Raw genomic sequence first — 9,310 nt, 5'->3', positions numbered from 1 at the left:
TTAGTGGCTCTGTTTCAATGCAGGTACATGATGTTTACTTTGTTTCTCACTCTTAGAGAATAATGCCAAACTGTTCACACTTGACTAAACCAGGAAAATGAAATAAATATTCCATTTGTAGCAGGCTACATTTATGCTTTACTTTTTGTTTATGGGAAGATAGTTGTAAAACATGTTCCCATGTCTGGGCCCTTGGTTGAAAACCAAGTAGCTTTTGTTAAAGAAAACTGACAACAACAAGGAGGAGATGAGGGTGGTCTCCAGGAACAGGGTTAGAGTTAAAACCAACAGGATGGTAGCTCTCCAGGAATAGGGTTAGAGTTAACCTACAGGAGAGTAGCTTTTCAGGAACAGGGTTGGAGTTAAAAACTACAGGAAAATAGCTCTCCAGGAACAGGTTTGGAGAGCCCTGTGATAGAGGACAGCGTAAAGATGAAGATAGCTGAAATAGCAGTGGGCTTCGTTCAAACCCATGCAGCAGTGGCACCTGTTCTGGAGGCTAGACCATCCTACGCCACGCCCCTTTTGACAAATATATCCTACCCTTTAAAATGCATTGTGATTTTATGTATGTTTAAGGAATCAGGCAACAAACTCTCATTAACATGGCAGCCCGATTCTGATATTTTTCCATAATTGGTATTTTGACCAATCATATCAGCTCTTTGGGCAAAATACCAGAATTGGGATGCCTGTGTAAACGCAGCCAAAAGGTCTTACTTAAAGTAAAGTTGTTTACAAACTGTTCGCTACCTAGCTGGTGGCTAGTTTAACCTACTCCTTGTCCAAAGACGTTAGCTAGTGCTTAGCATTAGCCACATTTTTTCCGTCAAATTGGAGTTGGAGTCTGGATATTCAATTCCAACGAGTCGGAATTGGAGTCGACTCCAAAAATCCTGGAGTTGTTCACCAAAACAAACACTCAGAATGTTTGTATAGAATATACCTCGGCACTGTGATCTATCAATCCACTGGGCCCACCAACTGGTTGAATCAACGTTGTTTCCACGTCATTTAGATTTATTACACCCCACTAAAGTATCAAATGTGAAAGCCCCAAAATGTGTGCATTTGAGAAAAAAGATTGGAAATATGTATGTAATAGTTGCTAAATGACATTCAAAAGATAGACACAGTCAAACCTCAAAGGTTTGTAAATGTTTCTTTTTACATTTGCCTTCAATTGTATCTAGTGTTTATCAAGATCTAATAAACTATGGGAAATCCTCATAGGACGAGTAACCTTCCATAGATAAGAGCACATTTTTTCCCAGAATGTTTGCCCCTCCCCTGAGGCTGTTCCATGCTCTATAAAAGGTGCGCCTCCATTGTCAGGCAGATCAATGAGCAGGAAGTAGTCACTATTTTTAGCCCTGTGTAGGTATAAGAGCTGTTTGAAGATGTCTCTTATAGAAGTTCTTCTCCAGACATCGAGTACGGTGACACTGCTGGGGGCTCTGCTGTTTCTGCTGGCTCTTTACTGCCTCTCCTCTGATTCCAACTCTGAGGAACAGGGGAAGGCGCCTCCAGGACCCAGGCCTCTGCCCCTGCTTGGTAACATGCTCCAGCTGATCTCAAGAGGCCCTACCGCACCCTCTGTGAGGTGAGAGCAAGTCCTGAGATTAAACTATGTTATGGTTGTTGATATGATCTGTGACATTGTTTTACCTGCTTAAATATTTTCTAAATGTTTATTTTAGCAGGTTTAAAAATTCCAGTTAGTTTCAATAGGCATGTATTGTCAAAGCAACATAGTGTTTCAACCAGTTAGCAATAGTTTGTCAACACAGGAGCCCTCTAAAAGGTTTTTATTTTGATGTGGCCCTACTTACCACACTTGCTCTGGGTTTATGAATGTTTTCAGAGAATGTTCCTCCGTTAATGTTCCATTTCAGTTTTTTTAATTGCAGAATGTTATCAAATAATACAGGTGAAATGATGACCAATGTGCATTCACTCACATAGAGGCATTTGGCTTGAAAATCGTATTGGTCATAAATGCTTAAAGGGATAGTTTTTGTGAGGGGTAGAAACACAATCTTAATAGTTTTCTTGTCACAGACCAAACAACTCACCAAAATAGCTCACACATACTTCAATCCAACTTATATTGCAATGATATACTTCAGGAGATGTGTCAACAGAATTATACTTTATTTTGTTACAGAACTGCTTCCAACAACCTTTAGTTCAAGTTTTTATATTTACATTTCATGCATTGTTTACTTCACAGGGCTTTTCATAACACCTGCATTTTCTAAAGTCGCACACTGATCTCCACAGTCTGTGTTTGGTTAATTTTATTTTGAATAGCTAAGCTCTCAGCATCTTGAAGTTAAAGGGACAATCTGCAGTTCAAACAATAAAGCTTACACCCCACCACTGTTTAAGGTTATCAGCTGAGGAATGGGTCTGGAGAAATATAACCCCTCTGAAATTAGACAAACCTATGGATGCCATTGACTGACATCCATAATAATACAATATAAGTTTTAAATCATGTTTAGAGGCTACATGTATTTATTTTTATGTTTAACAATCTCATACTTTGGGTTCTGATGGGTAAGCTTATAAGGTATTTCTAGTTATATCTTTCAAGAATCAATAGCTATAATTAGTAATTTAAGTTAAAAAATGGATGTACCAATGGCAGATTGACCCTTTTTAAACTGGTTTCTTTAGAACTCAGTGTTTGTTTTGTAAAAAAAAATGTGATTCTAAACAAACACTGTATAGCTTCACAACATTGTTAAGGGCTAGATTGAATCCAGATCGCATTTGTCACTATGCACTTTTTAAAGGCAATGTTCCCGCATTCTCTGATTTCACGTTCACAGTAAAAGCTGCATATGTCGGCTCAATTGGATATTACCTTTACATTCTGCATTGTCCAAATCAGCAATCGGATTGAATCCTGGCCTAAAAAGATAATTTCACGGATGGCCAGTCCTTGCATCCATAGTGCCATCTGTGAATTTGAGTGGTTGCATTCTCCAGCCCATTCCTCAGCTGTTTACCAAAATAAGTGATGGGACTGATGTTTTGATGTTTAATTATGGACTGCATCTTTAAGATTGGTGTAAAACTCAGGAAAACATTGACAGACAGCTCTTTGAAACACCCTTGTGGTCATTGCCTGGTAAGAAGTAACAATGGGCCACATGTCATTCTGAGCCTAAATAGTATACTCCCAGTGTGTTACACGGAACCCAAACCGGCTGCGTGTGTGGGCCATCGTGCAAACATTTTATTTTGTCCCTCGACACCAAACGCGATCACGACACGCAGGTTAAAATATCAAAACAAACTCTGAACCAATTATATTAATTTGGGACAGTCGAAAATCATGAAACATTTAAGGCAATTTAGCTAGTTAGCTTGCACTTGCTAGCTAATTTGTCCTATTTAGCTAGCTTGCTGTTGCTAGCTAATTTGTCCTGGGATATAAAATTGAGTTGTTATTTTACCTGAAATGCACAAGGTCCTTACTCGACAATTAATCCACACATAAAACGGTCAACCGAATCGTTTCTAGTCATCTCTCTTCCTTCCAGGCTTTTTCTTCTCTTGACTTTATATTGCGATTGGCAACTTTCCTAAATTAGGTGCATTACCGCCACTGACCTCGTTCGTCTTTCAGTCACCCACGTGGGTATAACCAATGAGGAGATGGCACGTGGGTACCTGCTCCTATAACCAATGAGGAGATGGGAGAGGCAGGACTTCCAGCGCGATCTGCGTCAGAAATATGACTAATTTCTATTGTAGCCCTTGCAACGCAGGCACTCGTTGGCGCAATAATTGAATAACATGGATTTCCTCATTTATTTTGCAATGCTCGGGCACGCAACGCGATAGGTGTGGTCAGCCTGTTAGATGACCGTCGAGGCTCCGCCCGCCTGTGGGAAAACAACCTGCTGTTACATAGGTTACCCCATTGGCTCACCGCAAACAATTGTCTGCTTGTTTTAGTCAATTACAAAACTACATTTAAGAAAAGTACAACATGTCTAAAGATTACTTTTCAACATTGCCTCTCCCTAGCGTTTTCACTACTTAGAAAAATGTAATACTGTAGTGTCCTGAATGCCCCTATTCATGATGGTGCTAGCAGCCACGTGAGTGAGTGCTAACTAGCTACCGACCAGAATGTTAAGCTAGCCAAGACCAACAACACAAACAAACTATACAGCTAGAAGTAGTGAATGGAGTTACTAACGGACTGTACTTGCTAAACAAGTTAAATGTCTTACCTGTGATTACATTGTTTCCACATTTATAGAGCTCTATTGTGTAGCCTACTTGGACACCGGCTCCCCACAATTTCCAACACTCCCATACCGAATAGCCTGAAGCCACAGGGCTCTTCTTTCAGGCTCTATTTCCTACGTGGGAGCATTGCGAACCGTAGGTCGTAATTTCTGACCTAGTTACATGTCATTGAACACACAGCAGCTTTTCATCATGGTTTGTTGTTTCTGTATAAAAAAAATTATACGACCAAGTTGGCTCTTTTACACTGGGGGTCAATGGGAAGAATGTTTGATATCCCCAATTTGTGGACGTGGTCGAGGGGAATTCCATCTTATTACGTGAATATCGACTCGGAGAATGCCTCAACCAATTTTCTCTTCAAAAGCTCTCATGGTCAATAGAGCTGATCATGGACTGTTGGATATCAGACAAACAGCAGCTATACGCATTTCTATTGTTTTGTAACTAATTACAGAATACAGTTCACTGATACACTTCTTCAGCAGAATGAGTAAAGCCTGAGCCCCTTAGAAGCTTAGACAGAAGGGAATGTACATGAAAACAGCATACAATAAGTGTACTGGACAATTTATGGTGCCTTTATATTAACATTATAAATGATAGTTCAGAATTGTATTAATTGATCAGACATTCATTTGATACTTACAATAGGCCAGCATAGCTGTAATATTGATCAACATGAACAATCATGATAAATAATGGTGACATTTGACATAAATACATTGTTAGAGCCATAATCCTAATATACTGTAGGCATCCGGCCTCACTAGTGTGCAGGACCACACTGATTCGTACAATTGGTAACACTCATCTTCCATCCGAATGTTTGAAATAAAACTATACAAAGTAACAATGTCATATCATATCACATAAAAGGGAATTACTTAGGCTTTAGGAAATGCCACCAACTACAGAGCTTGATGGTGAGGGGAGAGGAGGGGGACCCATGTACCCCGCTTCAGTCACCCACTTGGCCACAGTCACCCCCAAGATTGAAGCGGGAGACAAATCCAGCTTTGGCCTCCTACTTGTCAGGCCTCATACTGGGCAGATAGGGTTCCTGGGATGGACAGCTCGCACTACTTCCCCACATACAGAGCTGGATCAAGTGTGACCTCGTTGAGGAGATCCAAGAGCCAATCTATGTAGCCTGAAATGTTTATTTTTTTTGTGACCAACTTGTTAAAAAAAAAATATTCAGAGGGTTACAGGTACAAAACTAAAATGAATGCATATAAAGATAACCACGACCCATTTCCTCCTTAGTCCCCGTTTTATAAGGCCGCGGCTTTTGTGGAGCGATGGGTAACGACGCTTCGTGGGTGTCAGTTGTTGATGTGTGCAGAGGGTCCCTGGTTCGCGTCCGGGTCGGACTAAAGTTATACTGTTACATTGATGCTGTTGACCYGGATCACTGGTTGCCGTGGCCTTTGTGGAGCGATGGGTAACGGCGCTTCGTGGGTAACTGTTGTTGTGTGCAGAGGGTCCCTGGTTTGCGCCCGAGTCGGGGCGAGGGGACRCCATAAAGTTATACTGTTACATTGATGCTGTTGACCCGGATCACTGGTTGCTGCGGAAAAGGAGGATGGGTGTCAKTTGTTGATGTGTGCAGAGGGTCCCTGGTTCGCGCCGACTCGCGCGCTCCACCGCTACCTAGCTAGCCATTTCACATCGGCTACATATACACAGGCACAACGTTCACTGGGGATGGGGGGGGGGGGACTGTTGTGTTTGTGCAGTCCTAAATCCAGTGAGATACACTCCAAACAGCCTACCCGACAACTCGGAGGCGTCCGCATAGTCCTAAAGCACATTGTCACGTTTTTTAATCACATTTCAATGGAAAAACTGGGGGGGACAAAAATGCAATTTCATAATGTGGGGGGACATATCTGAAATTGCATTTTTGTCCCCCCCTAGTTTTATCATTGGAATGTGATCCAATTGTGGCAACTGTGTGCTTTAGGGCCATGCGGACGCCTCATAGTTGTCGGGTAGGCTGTTTGGAGTGTTCATCTGACTGGATTTAGGACCGTGCGGATACCACAGAGTGGGCTGACAGGCTGTGTGAAGGCGCAACTTCTGGAAGGCTGGCTGGACCAGCACTGGAGAGTTGAGCATAATTCAGTCAGTGTGTATGTGTTCTGCTCTTTCATCGAGTTGTAAAAGGAAGCAGACCAGCAAATGGCTACTTTAGTTGACTGATATAGCTGGCAAGGTAACTGCTGTTTAATTTAACAGAAAAAAATGAACTAATGTTAATTCGCAGTGCATGGCTAGTATTGTAACTGACATGTAACGTTATCTAATGTTTCATTCCCTCTCGATTGAGGTGAATGAATAAACTACGCTAGTGAGTAGTTACCACAGCCAGGTCAGCTCTAGCCTCTAGTTATCTGGCAGATAGTAATAATAGCCACCTCATCTCGCTATCTAACCGCAGTTGTTTGTATGGAAATGTTTGTTGCCTTTGTTGTCCCGTTTCAGAAGTAAATTAACTTGGCAAGTGAGAGCTGGCCAAAAGTTGGCTTACATTAGCTATTATTTCTTTGGCCTCAAACTAGACCTGAATGAAACAATTGAAGATTGCACTGAAAACCTGTCAGAATATCAATGTGAGTTGTATTAGTCAGTATGGCAATGTAACGTAATTGATTTGTCAGGTTCCCTACTTTTCACATTGACAGTCATAAATAGCTCTAACGTTACAGGCTTCACTGTCATGGTGCACAGTAGAGGTCTGCGCTGGACCGATTTCTTCATCCCGCTCCTCCACCCGCTAGCGCAAGAACTGGTCCCAAACCTAACCTAAGTCCCGCAATGTTATTTTAGGCGTATGTGAAGCAGCTCACTAGCCAGCCATGGTCCCAGCAATTTTGCGCCCTATAGGCAATATCAAATGCTAAAAAATAACTTAAGAAATGGGTTAAATTAGCCGAGATTCTCACATGGCCTTTTGTATTACTGGGCTATATCAGGCACTATGCTAGTAGATGTAGTTTAAAGAGAGCAGAGTTGGAGAAAATTGCACTCTTGAGCTATTTTTATAGCCTACCTTTTAGGAGTGGGAAGATTTTCAGACAGAGAAATATGGATGATCAATATTTAGCCCTATTTCTAGGCAATATTTAGGAAATATATTTAATTGGAAAGATAACTACTCTGCTTCTCCGACCACGTATACATAGACTATAGTCTACTCTGTTTAGTTGAACACACGCGCACCTGATCTCGAAAGGTACTGCTACTGAACTGTAAAGCAGCAAGAATGATGACAGCGACACTTGACGTTTAGCATAGTCCTATAGGTTAGCCTACCTTTTAGGAGGACAATTTGCAGACAGAGACAAATGGCTATTCAATACTGAAGACCCATTGAATGTTTCCCCCAATTGATAAATCAACTTCGCTCGAATGTGCACTGCACACTCGATCGTATTGTCTTCATTATTTGATAAACAACGTTAACACTATGACATCCGGCATGCTAGTAAGTAGCTTGCTAGCTAAAAGCCACAACACATGAAAAGGGGTTAGTTACCAGTACCGTTCTGCTTGAGCTATCTTACGGTTTGGAAACAAAGATGTATGATGACAGTTTTAAAGTGTAACATATTTTAACTGGTTAAGATTATAAGAGCTACCATTGGTGTTTTAAAATAGTCGGTTTTACCTGAAATGTAATGCCTGCCTCATGAATCCAAGCGTGTGACATGGGGGGGACCAGTAACTTTTTCAGCTTTGCCAATCTACCAGCTACAGTACTTTTTCATACTTGGGTCAACCTGCTATGAACTGGTTACATCCAAATATCATCTAATTTGATGGAAAACATGATTTTCACTGTCCGGGACCTTTAATAAACCATGCATTTAGTCTTATTTTATGTTCTACAGCTGTCCAAGAAATATGGGTCTGTTTTCACGGTTCACTTTGGACCCACAAAAGTGGTCATCCTGGCAGGATACAAGACGGTCAAGCAGGCGCTGGTCAACCATGCAGATGAGTTTGGGGACAGGGGCATGCTTCCTGTGTTGTATGACTTCACCAATGGACATGGTAATGTGGGATATGTGAAACTTGTAATCCGATTAACTGTTGCATTCTAGACAATATTCTGCCAAGCAAGCATATTTGGGTCTGTAACAGCCCCAATTATGTGACAAATAAATGATTCTCTCCTGACACATGCACAATATTACTTTTCAATAGGTATTCTGTTTGGCAATGGCGACTCATGGAAAGAGATGAGGCGCTTTGCCCTGGCGAACCTTAGAGACTTTGGGATGGGCAAGAAAGGGAGTGAGGAGAAAATCTCAGAGGAAATTCACTACCTGATCGAAGTGTTGGAAAAACATGAGGGTAAGAATTCGTAGTTCTGATTTTGAAAACCAAAAAAAGGGTAACATAAAAAAATCCTTAGGCTTTCTAATTGAATTTCTGATCTGGTTCTTTTTAATAGGTAAAGCATTTGACACAACCCAGCCATTGAGTTATGCTGTCGCCAACGTAATCTCCAACATTGTGTACGGCAGCAGGTTTGAATACTCAGACTCCAAGTTCCGAGCCACAGTGGATCGAGCCAATGAGAACCTACGAATTGCAGGCTCTGTTTCAGTTCAGGTACTGTACTATGTGCTCATGATGTTTACTTTGCCATTATTCTCAGAGTGAAAAACAAACTGGTCACACTTGACTAAACCAGGAAAATGTAATAGTTATTCAAATTTGTACTGGGCTACTGGAATAAAAGAGGGTAATTCATGCTTAACTTTTTGTTTACGGGGAGATAGTTGTACAACATGTTCCCCTGGCTGGGCCCTTGGCTGAAAAGCAGGAAGCTTTTGTTGAAGAATATTGAGAACAACAAGAAGGAGATGGGGGAGCTGGTGAGGGGGCTGAAGGAAACTCTCAACCCTCAAATGTGTAGAGGCTTTGTGGACTCGTTCCTCATCCGAAAGCAGACCCTGGAGGTATGAAATCTCACTACAGTTAAAAATCATCTCAATTAAAAACAACAAGATGACAAATGTAA

At 41.4% G+C, this 9,310-nt stretch overlaps 1 pseudogene; it reads left to right on the top strand.

The window, feature by feature from the left end:
- The first annotated feature begins 1,333 nt into the window (after positions 1 to 1,333).
- On the top strand, positions 1,334 to 9,254 carry LOC112079559 (cytochrome P450 2K1-like; annotated as a pseudogene).
- The last annotated feature ends 56 nt before the right edge of the window (positions 9,255 to 9,310 follow it).

Source organism: Salvelinus sp. IW2-2015, unplaced genomic scaffold, assembly GCF_002910315.2.
Source record: "Salvelinus sp. IW2-2015 unplaced genomic scaffold, ASM291031v2 Un_scaffold8466, whole genome shotgun sequence".
In the NCBI taxonomy this organism is placed as follows: Eukaryota; Metazoa; Chordata; class Actinopteri; order Salmoniformes; family Salmonidae; genus Salvelinus; species Salvelinus sp. IW2-2015.
This window is presented reverse-complemented; position numbering and strand designations above follow the sequence as displayed.